The sequence below is a fragment of the Misgurnus anguillicaudatus genome, chromosome 21 (genome assembly GCF_027580225.2).
Source record: "Misgurnus anguillicaudatus chromosome 21, ASM2758022v2, whole genome shotgun sequence".
Classification (NCBI taxonomy): Eukaryota; Metazoa; Chordata; class Actinopteri; order Cypriniformes; family Cobitidae; genus Misgurnus; species Misgurnus anguillicaudatus.
Genome location: NC_073357.2, coordinates 11553294 through 11581021, shown reverse-complemented (window position 1 = coordinate 11581021; position 27728 = coordinate 11553294). Strand labels below are relative to the sequence as shown.

General features: G+C 42.0%; 1 non-coding gene across 1 annotated transcript; it reads left to right on the top strand.

The window, feature by feature from the left end:
• The first annotated feature begins 27550 nt into the window (after window positions 1-27550).
• Window positions 27551-27669, top strand: LOC141358244 (5S ribosomal RNA). Its single transcript, XR_012364733.1, has one exon. It is a non-coding gene; the product is annotated as a 5S ribosomal RNA (ribosomal RNA).
• Window positions 27670-27728: the final 59 nt, after the last annotated feature.

Sequence of the window (27728 nt, the reverse complement as noted above, 5' to 3'; positions counted from 1 at the left end):
CAGTGTGTAATCACTATGGGATGCCAATTTTTTCCCTAGCAACCAAATACAGTACCCTAGCAACAGAGTAAACAAAGCCTTATATCTCCGCATCAGAACATCGTAGAGACACGGGGGTCGGACCGATTGACTCGTGACTCAGAGTGTAATCACTATTGGATGCCAATTTTTTCCCTAGCAACCTAATACAGTAACCTAGCAACAGAGTAAACAAAGCCTTATATCTCCGCATCAGAACATCGTAGAGACACCGGGGTTGGACCGTTTCAATCGGGACTAGGATGGTAAACACTAGTGGATGCCAATATTTCCCTAGCAACCAAAAACAGAACCCTAGCAACAGAGTAAACAAAGCCTTATATCTCCGCATCAGAACATCGTAGAGACAAGGGGGTTGGACCGTTTGACTCGTAACTGGGAGTGTAATCACTAGTGGATGCCAATTTTTTCCCTAGCAACCAAATACAGTACCTTAGCAACCGAATAAACAAAGCCTTATATCTCTGCATCAGAACATAGTAGAGAGACGGGGGTTGGACCGTTTGACTCGTGACTCGGACTGTAATCATTTTTGGATGTCAATTTACCCCCTAGCAACCAAATACAGTACCCTAGCAACCAAATAAACAAAGCCTTATATCTCCGCATCAGAACATCGTAGAGACACGGGGGTTGGACCGTTTTACTCGTGACTCGGAGGGTAATCACTAGTGGATGCCAAGAGGTGTTAAGCCCCGCCCCTAGCAACCAAATACAGTACCCTAGCAACAGAGTAAACAAAGCCTTATATCTCCGCATCAGAACATCGTAGAGACACGGGGGTTGGACCGTTTTACTCGTGACTCGGAGGGTAATTACTAGTGGATGCCAATTTTCTCCCTAGCAACCAAATACAGTACCCTAGCAACAGAGTAAACAAAGCCTTATATCTCCGCATCAGAACATCGTAGAGACACAGGGGTTGGACCGTTTGATTCGTGACTCAGTGTGTAATCACTATGGGATGCCAATTTTTTCCCTAGCAACCAAATACAGTACCCTAGCAACAGAGTGAACAAAGCCTTATATCTCCGCATCAGAACATCGTAGAGACACGGGGGTCGGACCGTTTGACTCGTGACTCAGAGTGTAATCACTATTGGATGCCAATTTTTTCCCTAGCAACCAAATACAGTACCCTAGCAACAGAGTAAACAAAGCCTTATATCTCCGCATCAGAACATCGTAGAGACACAGGGGTTGGACCGTTTGACTCGTAACTGGGAGTGTAATCACTAGTGGTTGCCAATTTTTTCCCTAGCAACCAAATACAGTACCTTAGCAACCGAATAAAAAAAGCCTTATATCTCTGCATCAGAACATAGTAGAGAGACGGGGGTTGGACCGTTTGACTCGTGACTCGGACTGTAATCATTTTTGGATGTCAATTTACCCCCTAGCAACCAAATACAGTACCCTAGCAACCAAATAAACAAAGCCTTATATCTCCGCATCAGAACATCGTAGAGACACGGGGGTTGGACCCGTTTTACTCGTGACTCGGAGGGTAATCACTAGTGGATGCCAAGAGGTGTTAAGCCCCGCCCCTAGCAACCAAATATGAACACCCTAGCAACAGAGTAAACAAAGCCTTATATCTCCGCATCAGAACATCGTAGAGACACGGGGGTTGGACCGTTTTACTCGTGACTCGGAGGGTAATCACTAGTGGATGCCAATTTTCTCCCTAGCAACCAAATACAGTACCCTAGCAACAGAGTAAACAAAGCTTTATATCTCCGCATCAGAACATCGTAGAGACACAGGGGTTGGACCGTTTGACTTGTGACTTGGAGTGTAATCACTGGTGGATGCCAATTTTCCCCCTAGCAACCAAATACAGTACCCTAGCAACAGAGTAAACAAAGCCTTATTAGTGGTGCTTGCATTTATGCAAGGCATCACTATTACTATTGCTCATACTTATTATTTATTATATCTTTATTTATTCTTATATCTGGACACTTTTTCGGCGCGTAACTCGTCCCGCACGGTTTGTCGTAGACCAATGAAACAGGGCTCAAAATGACCGGCTTATTGAGGACACGTCTGCTATGACTTTTATAAGGGATCGGGTGCAGGATTTCCGAAAGGGGGGCGAAAAACCACCCGAAAAATCCCATTGACTTAACATTGCGCCCAACTTTGATGAGTCATAGCTCCGCTCGAGGATTTTATAGAAACATGTGGGTTACAACATTTGAAGAGGGTGGTAGGCTCTGTAACAACATGGATCACAATGGGGTGTAAGTTGTACCCCTGGGGTGTAAGAGGTGCCCAAAAATGCCCCATGAAAAGTCAATGGGGCAAAATCCCATAGACTTACCATTGGAAAAATTTTGACGGGTCATAGGTACGAGTGAGGATTTTGTAGAAACATGTGGGTTACTAAATTTGAAGAGGGTGGTAGGCTATGTAAGAACATACATGACATTGGGGTGTAAGTTGTACCTCTGGGGTGTAAGAGGCACCCGAAAATTCCCATTGACTTATAATGGGGCAGGAAACATGCCCATATAAGGGAATAAAACAGTTCCAGATGGGATATCTTTGCTTTACAGTGTCGTAGAGATAAGTGGGTGGGCTCATTTCACTCGGGCATCCAATCAGTCTCTCAGGATCATCCCAGAGCTATTAAGCCACGCCCCTAGCAACAATTTTGGGCACCCTAGCAACATCTCCCATAGACTGCCATTATAAAATGCCCAGATGGATATCTTTGCAACACAGTGTCATAGAGACATGGGGGTGGGCTCATTTTTACTCAGGCATCCAATCAGTCTCTCAGGATCCTTACATAGGTATTAAGCCACGCCCCTAGCAACCACTTTTGAGCACCCTAGCAACATAAAATTCAAACAGTTATATCTCGACATCCGAACATCGTAGAGACACGGGGGTTGGACCGTTTGACTCGTGACTCAGAGTGTAATCATTATGGGATGCCAATTTTTTCCCTAGCAACCAAATACAGTACCCTAGCAACAGAGTAAACAAAGCCTTATATCTCCGCATCAGAACATACTATAGACAAGGCGGTTGGACAGTTTGACACTTGAATCAGAGAGTTATCATTATGGTATTCCAATTTTTTCCCTAGCAACCAAATACAGTACCCTAGCAACAGAGTAAACAAAGCCTTATATCTCCACATCAGAACATCGTAGAGACACGGGGGCTGGACCGTTTGACTCGTGACTCAGAGTGTAATCACTATGGGATGCCAATTTTTTCCATAGCAACCAAATACAGTACCCTAGCAACCGAATAAACAAAGCCTTATATCTCCGCATCTGTACCTCGTAGAGACTAGGGGGATGGACCGTTTGACTCGTGACACTGAGTGTTATCATTATGGGATGCCAATTTTTTCCCTAGCAACCAAATACAGTACCCTAGCAACAGAGTAAACAAAGCCTTATATCTCCGCATCAGAACATCGTAGAGACACGGGAGTTGGACCATTTGACTTGTGACTCAGAGTGTAATCATTATGGGATGCCAATTTTTTCCCTAGCAACCAAAAACAGTACCCTAGCAACATAGTAAACAAAGCCTTATATCTCCGCATCAGAACATCGTAGAGACACGGGGGTTGGACCGTTTGACTCGTGACTCGGAGTGTAATCATTATGGGATGCCAAATTTTTTCCCTAGCAACCAAATACAGTACCCTAGCAACAGAGTAAACAAAGCCTTATATCTCCGCATCAGAACATCGTAGAGACACGGGGGTTGGACCGTTTGACTCGTGACTCGGCGAGTAATCACTAGTGGATGCCATTTTTTCCCCTAGCAACCAAATTCAGTACCCTAGCAACATAGTAAACAAAGCCTTATATCTCCGCATCAGAACATCGTAGAGACACGGGGGTTGGACCGTTTGACTCGTGACTCGGAGGGTAATCACTAGTGGATGCCATTTTTTCCCCTAGCAACCAAATTCAGTACCCTAGCAACAGAGTAAACAAAGCCTTATATCTCCGCATCAGAACATTGTACAGACACGGGGGTTGGACCGTTTGACTCGTGACTCGGAGAGTAATCACTAGTGGATGCCATTTTTTCCCCTAGCAACCAAATACAGTACCCTAGCAACCGGATAAACATAGCCTTATATCGCCGCATCAGAACATCATAGAGACACGGGAGTTGTATCGTTTTACTTTTGGCTTGGAGTATAATCATATATGTTACCCAGAATTTTGCCACGGCAAGCACCACTTCACATTTTCTTCAGGAAATGTACCTATCTAGTTATTATTATATTTTATTCTTATGTCTGCACGTTTTTTCGGCACGTAACTCGTCCCGCACGGTTTGCCGTAGTCCCATGAAAGATGGCTCAAATCGACCGGTTTATTGAGGAGAGGTGTGCTATGACTTTTATAAGGGATCGGGTGCAGGATTTCCGAAAGGGGGGCAAAAAATCACCCAAAAAATCCCATTGACTTAACATTGTGCCGAACTTTGACGAGTCATAGCTCCGCTCGAGGATTTTGTAGAAATATGTGGGTTACAACATTTGAAGAGGGCGGTAGGCTCTGTAAGAACATGGATCACAATGGGGTGTAAGTTGTACCCCTGGGGTGTAAGAGGTGCCCAAAAGTGCCCCATTGACTTATAATGGGCCAGGAAACACGCCCATATAAGGGAATAAAACCGTTCCAGATGGGATATCTTTGCTTTACAGTGTCGTAGAGATACGTGGGTGGGCTCATTTTACTTGGGCATCCAATCAGTCTCTCAGGATCCTCCCAGAGTTATTAAGCCACGCCCCTAGCAACAATTTTGGGCACCCTAGCAACATCTCCCATAGACTGCCATTATAAAATGCCAGGATGGATATCTTTGCAGCACAGTGTCATAGAGACTTGGGGGTGGGCTCATTTTACCCAGACATCCAATCAGTCTCTCAGGATCCTTATTGAGGTATTAAGCCACGCCCCTAGCAACCACTTTTGAGCACCCTAGCAACATAACATTGAAACAGTTATATCTCGGCATCAGAACATCGTAGAGACACGGGGGTTGGACCGTTTTACTTGTGACTCGGAATGTAATCACTGGCCATATCATTGGCCACTCCCAAGCCACGCCCCTAGCAACCAAATATGAGCACCCTAGCAACACAATAAACAAAGCCTTATATCTTCGCATCAGAACATCGTAGAGACACGGGGGTTGGACCATTTTACTTGTAACTCAGAGTGTAATAACTGGCCACATTATTGGCCACTCCCAAGCCACGCCCCTAACAACCAAATAAGAGCACCCTAGCAACATAATAAACAAAGCCTTATATCTCTGGATCCGAACATCATAGAGACATGGGGGTTGGGTCTTTGGGTCATGTTAGCTTCATGCTAGCTTAATGCTAAGTCATACTAGCTTCATGCTAGTTTCATAATAAATCTTGCTAACTTCATGTTAAATCATGCTAGCTTCATGCTAACTTCATGTTAACTTCTTGTTAATCATGCTAACATCATGCTAGCTTCATGCTAATCATGCTAACATCATGCTATCTTTATGCTAATCATTCTAACATCATGCTAACTTCATGCTAATCATGCTAATATCATGCTAGCTTGATGCTAATCATGCTAGCCTCATGCTAATCATGTTAGCTTCATGCTAGCTTCATGCTAATCATGCTAGCTTCATGCTAGCTTCATGTTAGCTTCATGCTAACATCATGTTAATCATGCAAACATCATGCTAACATCATGCTAGCTTCATGCTAATCATGCTAACTTCATGCTAATCATGTTAGCTTCATGCTAGCTTCATGCTAATCATGCTAGCTTCATGCTAGCTTCATGCTAACTTCATGCTAATCATGCTAACATCATGCTAATCATGCTAACATCATGCTAATCATGCTAGCTTCATGCTAATCATGCTAGCTTCATGCTAGCTTCATGCTAATCATGCTAGCTTCATGCTAATCATGCTAGCTTCATGCTAGCTTCATGCTAATCATGCTAGCTTAATGCTAGCTTCATGCTAACTTCATGGTAATCATGTTAGCTTCATGCTAGCTTCATGCTAATCATGTTAACATCATGCTAGCTTCATGCTAACTTCAAGCTAATCATGCTAACATCATGCCAACTTCCTGATAATCATGCTAACATCATGCTAACTTCATGCTAATCATGTTAGCTTCATGCTAGCTTCATGCTAATCATACTAGCCTCATGCTAGCTTCATGCTAACTTCATGCTAATCATGCTAACTTTATGCTAATCATGTTAGCTTCGTGCTAGCTTCATGCTAATCATGTTAACATCATGCTAGCTTCATGCTAACTTCATGCTAATCATGCTAACATCATGCTAATCATGCTAATCATGCTAACATCATGCTAATCATGCTAGCTTCATGCTAATCATGCTAGCTTCATGCTAATCATGCTAGCTTAATGCTAGCTTCATGCTAACTTCATGCTAATCATGTTAGCTTCATGCTACTCATGTTAACATCATGCTAGCTTCATGCTAACTTCATGCTAATCATGCTATCATCATGCCAACTTCCTGATAATCATGCTAACATCATGCTAACTTCATGCTAATCATATTAACATCATGTTAGCTTCAAGCTAATGATGTTCGCTTTATGCTAGCTTCATGCTAATCATGTTAACATCATACTACCTTCACGTTAATTATGCTAACATCATGCTAATCATACTACCTTCAATAAACAAAGCCTTATATCTCCACATCAGAACATCGTAGAGACACGGGGGTTGGACCGTTTGACTCGTGACTCGGAGTATAATCATACATTGCCCCCAGAATTTTGCCACGGCAAGCACCACTTCACATTTTCTTCAGGAAATGTACCTATCTAGTTATTATTATTATTATTATTCTTATGCTCCCCCACTTTTACCAATTGTAACTCCTCCTAGAGCTTTCAAGCTACACCCACAAAACTTTACAAAACTTTTAAGACTGGTCCGTAGATTTATGCTATGACTTTTCTAACTGATGGGACCTTCCGAATTCCTAAACGGGGCGCTCAAACACCCCAAAATTTCCATTGACTTAACATTACGACCAACTTTGACGGGTCATAGCTGTGAACGAGAAATTTGTAGAAACTTGTGGGTTATCACAGTTGAAGAGGCTGACAGGCTCTGTAAGAACATACATCACAATGGGGTGTAAGCTGTACCCCTGGGGTGTAAGAGGCCCCCAAAATTTCCCATTGACTTATAATGGGGGAGGAAGCACGCCCATATAAGGGAATAAAAGCGTCCCGGATGGAATATCTTCACTTAAGAGTGTCGCAGAGACATGGGGGTGGGCTCATTTTACTCAGGCATCCAATCAGACTCTCAGGATTCTTACAGAGTTATTAAGCCACGCCCCTAGCAACCAAATATGAGCACCCTAGCAACAGAACAAACAAAGCCTTATATCTCCGCTTCAGAACATCATAGAGACACGGGGGTTGGACCGTTTAACTTGTGGCTTGAAGGGTGATCATTATGGGATGCCAATTTTCTCCCTAGCAACCAAACTTAGTACCCTAGCAACGGAATAAACAAAGCCTTATATCTCCGCTTCAGAACATCATAGAGACACGGGGGTTGGACCGTTTTACTTGTGGCTTGAAGTGTGATCATTATGGGATGCCAATTTTCTCCCTAGCAACCAAACTTAGTACCCTAGCAACGGAATAAACAAAGCCTTATATCTCCGCTTCAGAACATCATAGAGACACGGGGGTTGGACCGTTTTACTTGTGGCTTGAAGGGTAATCATTATGGGATGCCAATTTTCTCCCTAGCAACCAAACTTAGTACCCTAGCAACGGAATAAACAAAGCCTTATATCTCCGCTTCAGAACATCATAGAGACACAGGGGTTGGACCGTTTTACTTGTGGCTTGAAGTATGATCATTATGGGATGCCAATTTTCTCCCTAGCAACCAAACTTAGTACCCTAGCAACAGAATAAACAAAGCCTTATATCTCCGCTTCAGAACTTCATAGAGACACGGAGGTAGGACCGTTTTACTTGTGGCTTGAAGTTTGATCATTATGGGATGCCAATTTTCTCCCTAGCAACCAAACTTAGTACCCTAGCAACTGAACAAACAAAGCCTTATATCTCCACAACAGAACATCATAGAGACACGGGGGTTGGACCGTTTTACTTGTGGCTTGAAGTGTGATCATTATGGGATGCCAATTTTCTCCCTAGCAACCAAACTTAGTACCCTAGCAACGGAATAAACAAAGCCTTATATTTCCGCATCAGAACATCGTAGAGACACTGGGGTTGGACCGTTTTACTTGTGGCTTAAAGTGTAATCATTATGGGATGCCAATTTTCTCCCTAGCAACCAAACTTAGTACCCTAGCAACGGAATAAACAAAGCCTTATATTTCCGCATCAGAACATCGTAGAGACACGGGCGTTGGACCGTTTTACTTGTGGCTTAAAGTGTAATCATTATGGGATGCCAATTTTCTCCCTAGCAACCAAACTTAGTACCCTAGCAACGGAATAAACAAAGCCTTATATCTCCCCTTCAGAACTTCATAGAGACACGGAGGTAGGACCGTTTTACTTGTGGCTTGAAGTGTGATCATTATGGGATGCCGATTTTCTGCCTAGCAACCAAACTTAGTACCCTAGCAACGGAACAAACAAAGCCTTATATCTCCGCATCAGAACATCATAGAGACATGGGGGTTGGGTCTTTAAACATGTTAGCTTTATGCTAAATCATGTTAGCTTCATGCTAAATCAGGCTAGCTTTTTGCTAAATTATGTTAGCTTTATTTTAAAAAGCTTCATACTTAAGCATTCTAACAACAAGATACTTCTGTCAAACTGTCTTAAACGTTCAGACCAGGCTTTGTCAAGCCAACATAAAGTTTGTCCTCAAACTTTAATATCTAGTTATTATTATATTTTATTCTTACATCTGCACGTTTTTTCGGCACCTAACTCGTCCCGCACGGTTTGTCGTAGACCCATGAAAGAGGGCTCAAATCGACGGGCTTATTAAGGACACGACTGCTATGACTTTTATAAGCGATCGGGTGCAGGATTTCCGAAAGGGGGGCGAAAAACCACCCGAAAAATCCCATTGACTTAACATTGCGCCCAACTTTGACGAGTCATAGCTCCGCTCGAGGATTTTGTAGAAACATGTGGGTTACAACATTTGAAGAGGGTGGTAGACTCTGTAAGAACATACATCACATTGGGGTGTAAGTTGTACCCCTGGGGTGTAAGAGGCGCCCAAAAGTGCCCCAATGAAAAGTCAATGGGAGAAAATCCCATAGACTTAACATTGCAAAAACTTTGACGGGTCATAGGTACGAGCGAGGATTTTGTAAAAACATGTGGGTTACATTATTTGAAGAGGGTGGTAGACTCTGTAAGAACATGGATCACAATGGGGTGTAAGTTGTACCCCTGGGGTGTAAGAGGCACCCGAAAATTCCCATTGACTTATAATGGGACAGGAAACATGCCCATATAAGGGAATAAAAAAGTTCCAGATGGGATATCTTTGCTTTACAATGTCGTAAAGACAAGGGGGTGGGCTCATTTTACTCAGACATCCAATCAGTCTATCAGGATATTCCCAAAGCTTTTAAGCCACGCCCCTAGCAACCACTTTTGAGCACCCTAGCAACATAAAATTCAAACAGTTATATCTCCGCATCAGAACATCGTAGAGACACGGGGGTTGGACCGTTTGACTAGTGACTCGGAGTGTAATCATTATGGGATGCCAATTTTTTCCCTAGCAACCAAATACAGTACCCTAGCAACAGAGTAAACAAAGCCTTATATCTCCGCATCAGAACATCGTAGAGACACGGGGGTTGGACCGTTTGACTCGTGACTCAGAGTGTAATCATTATGGGATGCCAATTTTTTCCCTAGCAACCAAATACAGTACCCTAGCAACAGAGTAAACAAAGCCTTATATCTCCGCATCAGAACATCGTAGAGACACAGGGGTTGGACCGTTTGACTCGTGACTCAGAGTGTAATCACTATGGGATGCCATTTTTCACTAGCAACCAAATACAGTACCCTAGCAACAGAGTAAACACAGCCGTATATCTCCGCATCAGAGCATCGTAGAGACAAGGGGGTTGGACCGTTTGACTCGTGACTCAGAGTGTAATCATTATGGGATGCCAATTTTTTCCCTAGCAACCAAATACAGTACCCTAGCAACAGAGTAAACAAAGCCTTATATCTCCTCATCAGAACATCGTAGAGTCACGGGGGTTGGACCATTTGACTCGTGACTCAGAGTGTAATCATTATGGGATGCCAATTTTTTCCCTAGCAACCAAATACAGTACCCTAGCAACAGAGTAAACAATGCCTTATATCTCTGCATCAGAACATCGTAGAGACACGGGGGTTGGACCGTTTGACTCGTGACTCAGAGTGTAATCATTATGGGATGCCATTTTTTTCCCTAGCAACCAAATACAGTACCCTAGCAACAGAGTAAACAAAGCTTTATATCTCCGCATCAGAACATCGTGGAGACACGGGGGTTGGACCGTTTGACTCGTGAATCGGCGGGTAATCACTATGGGATGCCATTTTTCCCTAGCAACCAAATACAGTACCCTAGCAACAGAGTAAACAAAGCCTTATATCTCCGCATCAGAGCATCGTAGAGACATGGGGGTTGGACCGTTTGACTCGTGACTCAGAGTGTAATCATTATGGGATGCCAATTTATTCCCTAGCAACCAAATACAGTACCCTAGCAACAGAGTAAACAAAGCCTTTTATCTCCGCATCAGAACATCGTAGAGACACGGGGGTTGGACCGTTTGACTCGTGACTTAGAGTATAATCATATATTGTTCCCCGAAATTTGCCACGGCAAGCACCACTTCACATTTTCTTCAGGAAATGTACCTATCTAGTTATTATTATTCTTCTGGTCCACACTTTTTCTAACAGTAACTCCTCCTAGAGCTTTCAAGCTACACCCACAAAACTTTACAAAACTTTTAAGACTGGTACGTAGATTTATGCTATATCTTTTCTAACTGATGGGACCTACCGAATTCCTAAACGGGGCGCTCAAACACCCCAAATTTTCCATTGACTTAACATTGCGACAAACTTTGACGGGTCATAGCTGCAAGCGAGAAATTTGTAGAAACTTGTGGGTTACCACATTTGAAGAGGCTGGCAGGCTCTGTAAGAACATACATCACATTGGGGTGTAAGTCTCACCCCTGGGGTGTAAGAGACACCCAAATTTCCCCATTGACTTATAATGGGGCAAGGAACGTGCCCATATAAGGGAATAAAAGCGTCCCAGATGGAATATCTTCACTTTAGAGTGTCGTAGAGACATGGGGGTGGGCTCATTTTACTCAGGCATCCAATCAGTCTCTCTGGATCGTCTCAAAGCTGTTAAGCCACGCCCCTAGCAACCATTTTTGGGTACCCTAGCAACATCTCCCATAGACTGCCATTATAAAATGCCCAGATGGATATCTTTGCAGCACAGTGTCACAGAGACATGGGGGTGGGCTCATTTTACTCAGGCATCCAATCAGTCTCTAAGGATTCTTATTGAGGTATTAAGCCACGCCCCTAGCAACCAAATATGGGCACCCTAGCAACATAATAAACAAAGCCTTATATCTCTGGATCCGAACATCATAGAGACATGGGGGTTGGGTCTTTTGGTCATGTTAGCCTTATGCTAGTTTCATGCTAAGTCATACTAGCTTCATGCTAGTTTCATGCTAGCTTCATGCTAATTTCATCATAAATCTTGCTAACTTCATGCTTATTCATGTTAGCATCATGTTAGCTTTATGCAAATTCATGTTAGCATCATGCTAACTTCATGCTAATTCATGTTAGCATCATGCTAGCTTCATGCTAATTTATGTTAGCATCATGCTAGCTTAATGCTAATTCATGTTAGCATCATGTTAGCTTCATGCTAATTAATGTTAGCAACATGCTAACTTCATGCTAATTCATGTTAGCATCATGCTAGCTTCATGCTAATTCACGTTAGCATCATGCTAATTCATGTTAGCATCATGCTAGCTTCATGCTAATTCATGTTAACATCATGTAAGCTTCATGTTAGCATCACATTAGCTTCATGTTAATTCATGTTAGCATCATGCTAGCTTCATGCTAATTCATGTTAGCATCATGTTAGCTTCATGTTAATTCATATTAGCATCATGCTAGCTTCATGCTAATTCATGTTAACATCATGCTAATTCATGTTAGCATCATGCTAGCTTCATGCTAATTCATGTTAGCATCATGCTAGCTTCATGCTAACTTCATGCTAATTCATGTTAGCATCATGCTAATTCATATTAGCATCATGCTAGCTTCATGCTAATTCATGTTAGCATCATGCTAGCTTCATGCTAATTCATGTTAGCATCATGCTAGCTTCATGCTAATTCATGTTAGCTTCATGCTAATTCATGTTAGCATCATGCTAGCTTCATGCTAATTCATGTTAGCATCATGCTAGCTTCATGCTAATTCATGTTAGCATCATGTTAGCTTCATGCTTATTCATGTTAGCATCATGTTAGCTTCATGCTATTTCATGTTAGCATCATGCTATCTTCATGCTAATCATGCTAACTTGATGCTTGCTTCATGTTAACCATGTTAGCTTCATGCTAGCTTCAGGCTAATCATGCTAGCTTCATGCTAAATCAGGCTAGCTTCATACTTAAACATACTAACAGCCAGATAGCCTACTAAACTATACATCTGTCAAACCTTTTTAAACGTACAGGCTACGCTTTGGCAAGCCAACATAAAGTTTGTCAACAAACTTTTCTATCTAGTTATGTTGGCTTGAAAAAGCCAACATACTGTTCTTCATCTTAATCTTATTATTATTATGTTGGCTTGACAAAGCCAACATACTGTTCTTCGATCTAAGCTTATTATTAGTGGTGCTTGCATTTATGCAAGGCATCACTATTACTATTCCTCAGGGATATTATTATGTTGGCTTGACAAAGCCAACATACTGATATTGTATTTAAACTTATTATTATTATTATTCTTCTTCTGAGCGAAATTTCTGCAGCTAACTCGTCCGACAGCTTTCAAGCTACATCCACCAAATTTTCCACGGACATTCTAACTGGTCTGAAGAAGTGTGCTATATCTTTTTGACGGGATCCGACTTACAGAATTCCTAAAACGGGAATTTAAAATTCCAAAAGTCCCATTGACTTTACATTGGACAAACTTTGACGGGTCATAGCTCCGAGTGAGAAATTTGTAGAAACTTGTGGCTTACCACATTTAAGGAGGCTGACAGGCACTGTGAGAACATACCTCACATTGGGGTGTAAGTTTCACCCCTGGGGTGTAGGAGGCCCCCAAAATTCCCCATTGACTTATAACGGGGCAGGAAACACGCCCATATAAGGGAATAAAAACATTCCAGATGGAATATCTTCGCTTTACAGTGTCATAGAGACATGGGGGTGGGCTCATTTTACTCAGGCATCCAATCAGTCTCTCTGGATCATCCCATAGCAATTAAGCCACGCCCCTAACAACCATTTTTGGGCACCCTAGCAACATCTCCCATAGACTGCCATTATAAAATGCCCAGATGGATATCTTTGCAGCACAGTGTCACAGAGACATGGGGGTGGGCTCATTTTACTAAGGCATCCAATCAGTCTCTAAGGATTCTTATTGAGCTATTAGGCCACGCCCCTAGCAACCAAATATGAGCACCCTAGCAACATAATAAACAAAGCCTTATATCTCTGGATCCGAACATCATAGAGACATGGGGGTTGGGTCTTTTGGTCATGTTAGCTTCATGCTAGCTTCAAGCTAAGTCATACTAGCTTCATGCTAGTTTCATGCTAGCTTTATGCTAATTTAATAATAAATCTTGCTAACTTCATGCTTATTCATGTTAGCATCATGCTAGCTTCATGCTAATTCATGTTAGCATCATGCTAGCTTCATGTTAATTCATGTTAACATCATGCTAGCTTAATGCTAATTCATGTTAACATCATGCTAGCTTCATGCTAATTCATGTTAGCATCATGCTAGCTTCATGCTAATTCATGTTAGCATCATGCTAGCTTCATGCTAATTCATGTTAGTTTCATGTTAATTCATGTTAGCATCATGCTAGCTTCATGCTAATTCATGTTAGAATCATGTTAACTTCATGCTAATTCATGTTAGCATCATGTTAGCTTCATGCTAATTCATGTTAGCATCATGCTAGCTTCATGCTAACTTCATGCTAATTCATGTTAGCCTCATGCTAGCTTCATGCTAATTCATGTTAGCATCATGCTAGCTTCATGCTAATTCATGTTAGCATCATGCTAGCTTCATGCTAATTCATGTTAGCATCATGCTAGCTTCATGTTAATTCATGTTAGCATCATGCTAGCTTCATGCTAATTCATGTTAGCATCATGCTAGCTTCATGCTAATTCATGTTAGCTTAATGCTAGCTTCATGCTAATTCATGTTAGCATCATGCTAGCTTCATGCTAATTCATGTTAGCATCATGCTAGCTTCATGCTAATTCATGTTAGCATCATGCTAGCTTCATGATAATTCATGTTAGCATCATGCTAGCTTCATGCTAATTCATGTTAGCATCATGCCAGCTTCATGCTAACTTCATGCTAATTCATGTTAGCATCATGCTAGCTTCATGATAATTCATGTTAGCATCATGCTAGCTTCATGCTTATTCATGTTAGCAGCATGCTAGCTTCATGCTAATTCATGTTAGCATCATGCTAGCTTCATGCTAATTCATGTTAGCATCATGCTAGCTTCATGCTAATTCATGTTAGCATCATGCTAACTTCATGTTAATTCATGTTAGCATCATGCTAGCTTCATGCTAATTCATGTTAGCATCATGCTAGCTTCATGCTAATTCATGTTAGCATCATGCTAGCTTCATGCTAATCATGCAAACTTGATGCTAGCTTCATGCTAATCATGTTAGCTTCATGCTAATCATGTTAGCTCCATGCTAGCTTCAGGCTAATCATGCTAACTTTATGTTAAATCAGGCTAGCTTCATACTTAAACATACTAACAACCAGATAGCCTACTAAACTAAACTTCTGTCAAACCGTTTTTAACGTTCAGGCCAGGCTTTGTCAAGCCAACATAAAGTTTGTCAACAAACTTTTCTATCTAGTTATTATTATATTTTATTCTTATGTCTGCACGTTTTTTCGGCGCGTAACTCGTCCCGCACGGTTTGCCGTAGTCCCATGAAAGTGGGCTCAAATCAACCGGTTTATTGAGGAGAGGTGTGCTATGACTTTTATAAGGGATCGGGTGCAGGATTTCCGAAAGGGGGGCAAAAAATCACCCAAAAAATCCCATTGACTTAACATTGCGCCGAACTTTGACGGGTCATAGCTCCGCTCGAGGATTTTGTAGAAACATGTGGGTTACATTATTTGAAGAGGGTGGTAGGCTCTGTAAGAACATACCTGACATTGGGGTGTAAGTTGTACCCCTGGGGTGTAAGAGGAGCCCGAAAATTCCCATTGACTTATAATGGGGCAGGAAACATGCCCATATAAGGGAATAAAACAGTTCCAGATGGGATATCTTTGCTTTACAGTGTCGTAGAGATAAGGGGGTGGGCTCGTTTCACTCGGGCATCCAATCAGTCTCTCAGGATCATCCCAGAGCTATTAAGCCACGCCCCTAGCAACAATTTTGGGCACCCTAGCAACATCTCCCATAGACTGCCATTATAAAATGCCAGGATGGATATCTTTGCAGCACAGTGTCATAGAGACTTGGGGGTGGGCTCATTTTACCCAGACATCCAATCAGTCTCTTAGGATCCTTATTGAGGTATTAAGCCACGCCCCTAGCAACCACTTTTGAGCACCCTAGCAACATAACATTGAAACAGTTATATCTCGGCATCAGAACATCGTAGAGACACGGGGGTTGGACCGTTTTACTTGTGACTCGGAGTGTAATCACTGGCCACATCATTGGCCACTCCCAAGCCACGCCCCTAACAACCAAATATGAGCACCCTAGCAACATAATAAACAAAGCCTTATATCTCTGGATCCGAACATCATAGAGACATGGGGGTTGGGTCTTTGGGTCATGTTAGCTTCATGCTAGCTTAATGCTAAGTCATACTAGCTTCATGCTAGTTTCATGCTAGCTTAATGCTAATTTCATAATAAATCTTGCTAACTTCACGTTAAATCATGCTAGCTTCATGCTATCTTCATGCTAACTTCATGTTAACTTCTTGCTAATCATGCTAACATCATGCTAGCTTCATGCTAATCATGCTAACATCATGTTATCTTTATGCTAGTCATTCTAACATCATGCTAACATCATGCTAACTTCATGCTAACATCATGCTAACTTCATGCTAATCATGCTAACATCATGCTAATCATGTTAACATCATGCTAGCTTCATGCTAATCATGGTAGCTTCATGATAATCATACTAACATCATGCTAGCTTCATGCTAATCATGCTAGCTTCATGCTAACTTCATGCTAATCATGTTAGCTTCATGCTAGCTTCATGCTAATCATGCTAACATCATGCCAGCTTCATGCTAATCATGGTAGCTTCATGATAATCATGCTAACATCATGCTAGCTTCATGCTAATCATGCTAGCTTCATGCTAATCATGTTAGCTTCATGCTAGCTTCAGGCTAATTATGCTAACTTCATGCTAGCTTCATGCTAATCATGGTAGCTTCATGCTAATCATGCTAACATCATGCTAACATAATGCTAGCTTCATGCTAATCATGGTAGCTTCATGATAATCATGCTAACATCATGCTAGCTTCATGCTAATCATGCTAGCTTCATGCTAATCATGTTAGCTTCATGCTAGCTTCAGGCTAATTATGCTAACTTCATGCTAGCTTCATGTTAACTTCATGCTAATCATGCTAACATCATGCTAACATCATGCTGATCATATAAGCATCATGTTAGCTTCATGCTAATTATGTTAGCTTTGTGCTAGCTTCATGCTAATGATGTTAGCTTTATGCTACCTTCATGCTAATCATGCTAACTTCATGTTAATCATGTTAACATCATACTACCTTCACGTTAATTGTGCTAACATCATGCTAGCTTCATGCTAATCATGCTACCTTCAATAAACAAAGCCTTATATCTCCACATCAGAACATCGTAGAGACACAGAGGTTGGACCGTTTGACTCGTGACTCGGATTGTAATCACAAGTGGATGCCAATTTTCTCCCTAGCAACCAAATACAGTACCCTAGCAACCGAATAAACAAAGCCTTATATCTCCGCATCAGAACATCGTAGAGACACGGGGTTTGGATCGTTTTACTCGTGACTGTAGGTATAATCATATACTGTCCCCAGAATTTTGCCACGGCAAGCACCACTTCACATTTTCTTCAGGAAATGTACCTATCTAGTTATTATTATTATTCTTCTTCTGTTCATACTTTTTACCAATTGTAACTCCTCCTAGAGCTTTCAAGCTACACCCACAAAACTTAACAAAACTTTTAAGACTGGTCCGTAGATAGGTGCTATGCCTTTTCTAACTGATGGGACCTACCGAATTCCTAAACGGGGCGCTCAAACACCCCAAATTTTCCATTGACTTAACATTGCGACAAACTTTGACGGGTCATAGCTGCAAGCGAGAAATTTGTACAAACTTGTGGGTTACCACATTTGCAGAGGCTGGCAGGCTCTGTAAGAACATACATCACATTGGGGTGTAAGTTTCACCCCTGGGGTGTAGGAGGCCCCCAAAATTCCCCATTGACTTATAACGGGGCAGGAAACACGCCCATATAAGGGAATAAAAACGTTCCAGATGGAATATCTTCGCTTTACAGTGTCATAGAGACATGGGGGTGGGCTCATTTTACTCAGGCATCCAAACAGTCTCTCTGGATCATCCCATAGCAATTAAGCCACGCCCCTAGCAACCATTTTTGGGCACCCTAGCAACATCTCCCATAGACTTCCATTATAAAATGCCCAGATGGATATCTTTGCAGCACAGTGTCACAGAGACATGGGGGTGGGCTCATTTTACTCAGGCATCTAATCAGCCTCTAAGGATTCTTATTGAGCTATTAAGCCACGCCCCTAGCAACCAAATATGAGCACCCTAGCAACATAATAAACAAAGCCTTATATCTCTGGATCTGAACATCATAGAGACATGGGGGTTGGGTCTTTTGGTCATGTTAGCTTTATGCTAGCTTCAAGCTAAGTCATACTAGCTTCATGCTAGTTTCATGCTAGCTTTATGCTAATTTCATAATAAATCTTGCTAACTTCATGCTTATTCATGTTAGCATCATGCTAGCTTCATGCTAATTCATGTTAACATCTTGCTAGCTTCAAGCTAATTCATGTTAACATCATGCTAGCTTAATGCTAATTCATGTTAGCATCATGCTAGCTTCATGCTAATTAATGTTAGCATCATGCTAGCTTCATGCTAATTCATGTTAGCATCATGCTAGCTTCATGCTAATTCATGTTAGCTTCATGCTAGCTTCATGCTAATTCATGTTAGCTTCATGCTAGCTTCATGCTAATTCATGTTAGCATCATGCTAGCTTCATGCTAATTCATGTTAGCATCATGCTAGCTTCATGCTAATTCATGTTAGCATCATGCTAGCTTCATGCTAATTCATGTTAGCATCATGCTAGCTTCATGCTAATTCATATTAGCATCATGCTAGCTTCATGCTAACTTCATGCTAATTCATGTTAGCATCATGGTAGCTTCATGCTAATTCATGTTAGCATCATGCTAGCGTCATGCTAATTCATGTTAGCATCATGCTAGCTTCATGCTAATTCATGTTAGCATCATGCTAGCTTCATGCTAATTTATGTTAGCATCATGCTAGCTTCATGATAATTCATGTTAGCATCATACTAGCTTCATGCTAATTCATGTTAGCATCATGCTAGCTTCATGCTAACTTCATGCTAATTCATGTTAGCATCATGCTAGCTTCATGCTAATTCATGTAAGCATCATGCTAGCTTTATGCTAATTCATGTTAGCATCATGCTAGCTTCATGTTAATTCATGTTAACATCATGCTAGCTTCATGCTAATTCATGTTATCATCATGCTAGCTTCATGCTAGCTTCATGCTAATTCATGTTAGCATCATGCTAGCTTCATGCTAACTTCATGCTAATTCATGTTAGCATCATGCTAGCTTCATGCTAATCATGCTAACTTGATGCTAGCTTCATGCTAATAATGTTAGCTTCATGCTAGCTTCATGCTAATTCATGTTAGCATCATGCTAGCTTCATGCTATTTCATGTTAGCATCATGCTAGCTTCATGCTAATCATGTTAACTTGATGCTAGCTTCATGCTAATCATGTTAGCTTCATGCTAATCATGTTAGCTTCATGCTAGCTTTAGGCTAATCATGCTAACTTTATGTTAAATCAGGCTAGCTTCATACTTAAACATACTAACAGCCAGATAGCATACTAAACTAAACTTCTGTCAAACCGTTTTTAACATTCAGGCCAGGCTTTGTCAAGCCAACATAAAGTTTGTCAACAAACTTTTCTATCTAGTTAGTGGTGCTTGCATTTATGCAAGGCATCACTATTACTATTGCTCAGGGATATTATTATTATTATTATATTTTATTCTTACATCTGCACGTTTTTTCGGCACCTAACTAGTCCCGCACGGTTTGTCGTAGACCCATGAAAGAGGGCTCAAATCAACGGGCTTATTAAGGACACGACTGCTATGACTTTTATAAGCGATCGGGTGCAGGATTTTCGAAAGGGGGGCGAAAAACCACCCGAAAAATCCCATTGACTTAACATTGAGCCCAACTTTGACGAGTCATAGCTCCACTCGAGGATTTTGTAGAAACATGTAGGTTACAACATTTGGAGAGGGTGGTAGACTCTGTAAGAACATATATCACAATGGGGTGTAAGTTGTACCCCTGGGGTGTAAGAGGCGCCCAAAAGTGCCCCAATGAAAAGTCAATGGGGCAAAATCCCATAGACTTACCATTGCAAAAATTTTGACGGGTCATAGGTACGAGTGAGGATTTTGTAGAAACATGTGGGTTACTAAATTTAAAGAGGGTGGTAGGCTATGTAAGAACATACATGACATTGGGGTTTAAGTTGTACCCCTGGGGTGTAAGAGGCACCCGAAAATTCCCATTGAGGAAACATGCCCATATAAGGGAATAAAACAGTTCCAGATGGGATATCTTTGCTTTACAGTGTCGTAGAGATAAGTGGGTGGGCTCATTTCACTCGGGCATCCAATCAGTCCCTCAGGATCATCCCAGAGCTATTAAGCCACGCCCCTAGCAACAATTTTGGGCACCCTAGCAACATCTCCCATAGACTGCCATTATAAAATGCCCAGAAGGATATCTTTGCACCACAGTGTCATAGAGACATGGGGGTGGGCTCATTTTACTCAGGCATCCAATCAGTCTCTCATGATCCTTACATAGGTATTAAGCCACGCCCCTAGCAACCATTTTTGAGCACCCTAGCAACATAAAATTCAAACAGTTATATCTCCGCATCAGAACATCGTAGAGACACGGGGGTTGGACCGTTTGACTCGTGACTCGGAGTGTAATCATTATGGGATGTCAATTTTTTCCCTAGCAACCAAATACAGTACCCTAGCAACAGAGTAAACAAAGGCTTATATCTCCGGACCAGAACATCGTAGAGACACGGGGGTTGGACCGTTTGACTCGTGACTCGGAGTGTAATCATTATGGGATGCCAATTTTTTCCCTAGCAACCAAATACAGTACCCTAGCAACAGAGTAAACAAAGCCTTATATCTCCGGACCAGAACATCGTAGGGACACGGGGGTTGGACCGTTTGACTCGTGACTCGGAGTGTAATCATTATGGGATGCCAATTTTTTCCCTAGCAACCAAATACAGTACCCTAGCAACAGAGTAAACAAAGGCTTATATCTCCGGACCAGAACATCGTAGAGACACGGGGGTTGGACCGTTTGACTCGTGACTCGGAGTGTAATCATTATGGGATGCCAATTTTTTCCCTAGCAACCAAATACAGTACCCTAGCAACAGAGTAAACAAAGCCTTATATCTCGGCATCAGAACATCGTAGAGACACGGGGGTTGGATCGTTTGACTCGTGACTCAGAGTGTAATCATTATGGGATGCCAATTTTTTCCCTAGCAACCAAATACAGTACCCTAGCAACAGAGTAAACAAAGCCTTATATCTACGCATCAGAACATCGTAGAGACACGGGGGTTGGACCGTTTGACTCGTGACTTGGAGTGTAATCACTAGTGGACGGCAATTTTCTCCCTAGCAACCAAATGCATTACCCTAGCAACAGAGTAAACAAAGCCTCATATCTCGCCATCAGAACATCGTAGAGACACGGGGGTTGGACCGTTTGACTCGTGACTTGGAGTGTAATCACTAGTGGACGGCAATTTTCTCCCTAGCAACCAAATACAGTACCCTAGCAACAGAGTAAACAAAGCTTTATATCTCCGCATCAGAACATCGTAGAGACACGGGAGTTGGACCGTTTGACTCGTGACTCGGAGGGTAATCACTAGTGGATGCCGTTTTTTTCCCTAGCAACCAAATACAGTACCCTAGCAACAGACCAAACAAAGCCTTATATCTCCGCATCAGAACATCGTAGAGACACGGGGGTTGGACCATTTGACTTGTGACTCGAAGGGTAATCACTAGTGGATGCCATTTTTCCCCCTAGCAACCAAATACAGTACCCTAGCAACAGAGTAAACAAAGCCTTATATCTCCGCATCAGAACATCGTAGAGACACGGGGGTTGGACCATTTCACTTGTGACTCGGCATGTAATCATTAGTGGATGGCAATTTTCTCCCTAGCAACCAAATACAGTACCCTAGCAACAGAGTAAACAAAGCTTTATATCTCCGCATCAGAACATCGTAGAGACACGGGAGTTGGATCTTTTGACTTTTGATTTGGAGTATAATCATATACTGTCGCCCGAAATTTGCCACGGCAAGCACCACTTCACATTTTCTTCAGGAAATGTACCTATCTAGTTATTATTCTTCTTCTGATCCCCACTTTTTCTGACTGTAACTCCTCCTAGAGCTTTCAAGCTACACCCACAAAACTTTACAAAACTTTTAAGACTGGTACGTAGATTTATGCTATGACTTTTCTAACTGATGAGACCTACCGAATTCCTAAACGGGGCGCTCAAACACCCCAAAATTTCCATTGACTTAACATTACGACCAACTTTGACGGGTCATAGCTGCGAACAAGAAATTTGTAGAAACTTGTAGCTTATCACAGTTGAAGAGGCTGGCAGGCACTGTAAGAACATACATCACAATGGGGTGTAAGCTGTACCCCTGGGGTGTAAGAGGCACCCAAATTTCTCCATTGACTTATAATGGGGCAGGAAACACGCCCATATAAGGGAATAAAAACGTCCCAGAAGGAATATCTTCATTCTAGAGTGTCGTAGAGACATGGGGGTGGGCTCATTTTACTCAGGCATCCAATCAGTCTTTCATGATCTCTCCAAAGCTATTAAGCCACGCCCCTAGCAACCATTTTGGGCACCCTAGCAACATCTCCCATAGACTGCCATTATAAAATGCCCAGATGGATATCTTTGCATCACACTGTCATAGAGACATGGGGGTGGGCTCATTTTACTCAGGCATCCAATCAGTCTCTCAGGATTCTTACAGAGTTATTAAGCCACGCCCCTAGCAACCACTTTTTAGCACCCTAGCAACATAAAATTCAAACAGTTATATCTCGGCATCCGAACATCGTAGAGACACGGGGGTTGGACCGTTTGACTTGTGGCTTGAAGGGTGATCATTATGGGATGCAAATTTTCTCCCTAGCAACCAAACTTAGTACCCTAGCAACGGAATAAACAAAGCCTTATATCTCCGCTTCAGAACATCATAGAGACACGGGGGTTGGACCGTTTTACTTGTGGCTTAAAGGGTGATCATTATGGGATGCCAATTTTCTCCCTAGCAACCAAACTTAGTACCCTAGCAACGGAATAAACAAAGCCTTATATCTCCGCTTCAGAACATCATAGAGACACGGGGGTTGGACCGTTTTACTTGTGGCTTGAAGGGTGATCATTATGGGATGCCAATTTTCTCCCTAGCAACCAAACTTAGTACCCTAGCAACGGAATAAACAAAGCCTTATATCTCCGCTTCAGAACATCATAGAGACACGGGGGTTGGACCGTTTTACTTGTGGCTTGAAGGGTGATCATTATGGGATGCCAATTTTCTCCCTAGCAACCAAACTTAGTACCCTAGCAACGGATTAAACAAAGCCGTATATCTCCGCATCAGAACATTGTAGAGACACGGGGGTTGGACCGTTTTACTTGTGGCTTGAAGGGGGATCATTATGGGATGCCAATTTTCTCCTTAGCAACCAAACTTAGTACCCTAGCAACGGAATAAACAAAGCCTTATATCTCCGCTTCAGAACATCATAGAGACACGGGGGTTGGACCGTTTTACTTGTGGCTTGAAGGGTAATCATTATGGGATGCCAATTTTCTCCCTAGCAACCAAACTTAGTACCCTAGCAACGGAATAAACAAAGCCTTATATCTCCGCTTCAGAACATCATAGAGACACGGGGGTTGGACCGTTTTACTTGTGGCTTGAAGGGTGATCATTATGGGATGCCAATTTTCTCCCTAGCAACAAAACTTAGTACCCTAGCAACGGAATAAACAAAGCCTTATATCTCCGCTTCAGAACATCATAGAGACACGGGGGTTGGACCGTTTTACTTTTGACTTGAAGTGTGATCATTATGGGATGCCAATTTTCTCCCTAGCAACCAAACTTAGTACCCTAGCAACGGAATAAACAAAGCCTTATATCTCCGCATCAGAACATCATAGAGACACGGGGGTTGGACCGTTTTACTTGTGGCTTGAAGGGTGAACATTATGGGATGCCAATTTTCTCCCTAGCAACCAAACTTAGTACCCTAGCAACGGAATAAACAAAGCCTTATATCTCCGCTTCAGAACATCTTAGAGACACGGGGGTTGGACCGTTTTACTTGTGGCTTGAAGGGTGATCATTATGGGATGCCAATTTTCTCCCTAGCAACCAAACTTAGTACCCTAGCAACGGAATAAACAAAGCCTTATATCTCCGCTTCAGAACATCTTAGAGACCCGGGGGTTGGACCGTTTTACTTGTGGCTTGAAGGGTGATCATTATGGGATGCCAATTTTCTCCCTAGCAACCAAACTTAGTACCCTAGCAACGGAACAAACAAAGCCTTATATCTCCGCTTCAGAACATCATAGAGACACGGGGGTTGGACCGTTTTACTTGTGGCTTGAAGTGTAATCATTATGGGATGCCGATTTTCTCCCTAGCAACCAAACTTAGTACCCTAGCAACGGAATAAACAAAGCCTTATATCTTCGCTTCAGAACATCTTAGAGACACGGGGGTTGGACCGTTTTACTTGTGGCTTGAAGTGTGATCATTATGGGATGCCAATTTTCGCCCTAGCAACCAAACTTAGTACCCTAGCAACTGAACAAACAAAGCCTTATATCTCCACAACAGAACATCATAGAGACCCAGGGGTTGGACCGTTTTACTTGTGGCTTGAAGTGTAATCATTATGGGATGCCGATTTTCTCCCTAGCAACCAAACTTAGTACCCTAGCAACGGAACAAACAAAGCCTAATATCTCCGCATCAGAACATCATAGAAACATGGGGGTTGGGTCTTTAAACATGTTAGCTTTATGCTGACTTTATGCTAAATCATGTTAGCTTCATGCTAAATCAGGCTAGCTTTATGCTAAATTATGTTAGCTTTATTTTAAAAAGCTTCATACTTAAGCATACCAACAACAAGATAGCCTACTAAACCAAACTTCTGTCAAACTTCTGTCAAACTGTCTTAAAAGTTCAGACCAGGCTTTGTCAAGCCAACATAAAGTTTGTCCTCAAACTTTAATATCTAGTTATTATTCTTCTTCTGATCCCCACTTTTTCTGACTGTAACTCCTCCTAGAGCTTTCAAGCTACACCCACAAAACTTTACAAAACTTTTAAGACTGGTACGTAGATTTATGCTATGACTTTTCTAACTGATGGGACCTACCGAATTCCTAAACGGGGCGCTAAAACACCCCAAAATTTCCATTGACTTAACATTACGACCAACTTTGACGGGTCATAGCTGCGAACGAAAAATTTGTAGAAACTTGTGGGTTATCACAGTTGAAGAGGCTGGCAGGCTCTGTAAGAACATGCATCACATAGGGGTGTAAGCTGTACCCCTGGGGTGTAAGAGGCCCCCAAATTTCCCCATTGACTTATAATGGGGCAGGAAACACGCCCATATAAGGGAAATAAAAACATCCCAGAAGAAATATCTTCATTCTAGAGTGTCGTAGAGACATGGGGGTGGGCTCATTTTACTCAGGCATCCAATCAGTCTTTCAGGATCTCTCCAAAGCTATTAAGCCACGCCCCTAGCAACCATTTTGGGTACCCTAGCAACATCTCCCATAGACTGCCATTATAAAATGCCCAGATGGATATCTTTGCATCACACTGTCATAGAGACATGGGGGTGGGATCATTTTATTTAGGCATCCAATCAGACTCTCAGGATTCTTACAGAGTTATTAAGCCACGCCCCTAGCAACCAAATATGAGCACCCTAGCAACAGAACAAACAAAGCCTTATATCTCCGCTTCAGAACATCATAGAGACACGGGGGTTGGACCGTTTTACTTGTGGCTTGAAGATTGATCATTATGGGATGCCAATTTTCTCCCTAGCAACCAAACTTAGTACCCTAGCAACGGAATAAACAAAGCCTTATATCTCCGCTTCAGAACATCATAGAGACACGTGGGTTGGACCGTTTTACTCGTGGCTTGAAGGTTGATAATTATGGGATGCCAATTTTCTCCCTAGCAACCAAACTTAGTACCCTAGCAACGGAATAAACAAAGTCTTATATCTCCGCTTCAGAACATCATAGAGACACGGGGGTTGGACCTTTTTACTTGTGGCTTGAAGGTTGATCATTATGGGATGCCAATTTTCTCCCTAGCAACCAAACTTAGTACCCTAGCAACGGAATAAACAAAGCCTTATATCTCCGCTTCAGAACATCATAGAGACACGGGGGTTGGACCGTTTTACTTGTGGCTTGAAGTGTGATCATTATGGGATGCCAATTTTCTCCCTAGCAACCAAACTTAGTACCCTAGCAACGGAATAAACAAAGCCTTATATCTCCGCTTCAGAACATCATAGAGACACAGGGGTTGGACCATTTTACTTGTGGCTTGAAGTATGATCATTATGGGATGCCAATTTTCTCCCTAGCAACCAAACTTAGTACCCTAGCAACGGAATAAACAAAGCCTTATATCTCCACTTCAGAACATCATAGAGACACGGGGGTTGGACTGTTTTACTTGTGGCTTGAAGTGTGATCATTATGGGATGCCAATTTTCTCCCTAGCAACCAAACTTAATACCCTAGCAACGGAACAAACAAAGCCTTATATCTCCGCATCAGAACATCGTAGAGACATGGGGGTTGGACCGTTTTACTTGTGGCTTGAGGTGTAATCATTATGGGATGCCAATTTTCTGCCTAGCAACCAAACTTAGTACCCTAGCAACGGAATAAACAAAGCCTTATATCTCCGTATCAGAACATCGTAGAGACATGGGGGTTGGACCGTTTTACTTATGACTTGAAGTAAAATCATTATGGGATGCCAGTTGTCTGCCTAGCAACCAAACTTAGTACCCTAGCAACAGAATAAACAAAGCCTTATATCTTTGCATCAGAACATCATAGAAACACGGGGGTTGGACTGTTTTATTTGTGACTTGAAGTGAAATCATTATGGGATGCCAATTTTCTGCCTAGCAACCAAACTTAGTACCCTAGCAACGGAATAAACAAAGCCTTATATCTTCGCATCAGAACATCATAGAGACATGGGGGTTGGATGTTTAAACATGTTAGCTTTATGCTGACTTTATGCTAAATCATGTTAGCTTCATGCTAAATCATGCTAGCTTAATGCTAAATTATGTTAGCTTTATTTTAAAAAGTTTCATACTGAAGCATACTAACAACAAGATAGCCTACTAAACCAAACTTCTGTCAAACTGTTTTAAACGTTCAGACCAGGCTTTGTCAAGCCAACATAAAGTTTGTCCTCAAACTTTAATATCTAGTTTAATTAATTATTTAATTATTTATTCATATAATTTTTTTCCAGAAATGCATCCTTTCTGTAAGCGTTCGCCGATGGCATGGCGTTGCCACATTAGTCTTGAAGTGGCTCTCGAATCGAGTCAGCGCTCGCTTACGGCCACACCACCCTGAGCACGCCCGCTCTCGTCTGATCTCGGAAGCCAAGCAGGGTCGGGCCTGCTTAGTACTTGGATGGGAGACCGCCTGGGAATACCAGGTGCTGTAAGCATTTAATTCTTTATTTAATTAATTATTTAATTATTTATTCATATAATTTTTTTCCAGAAA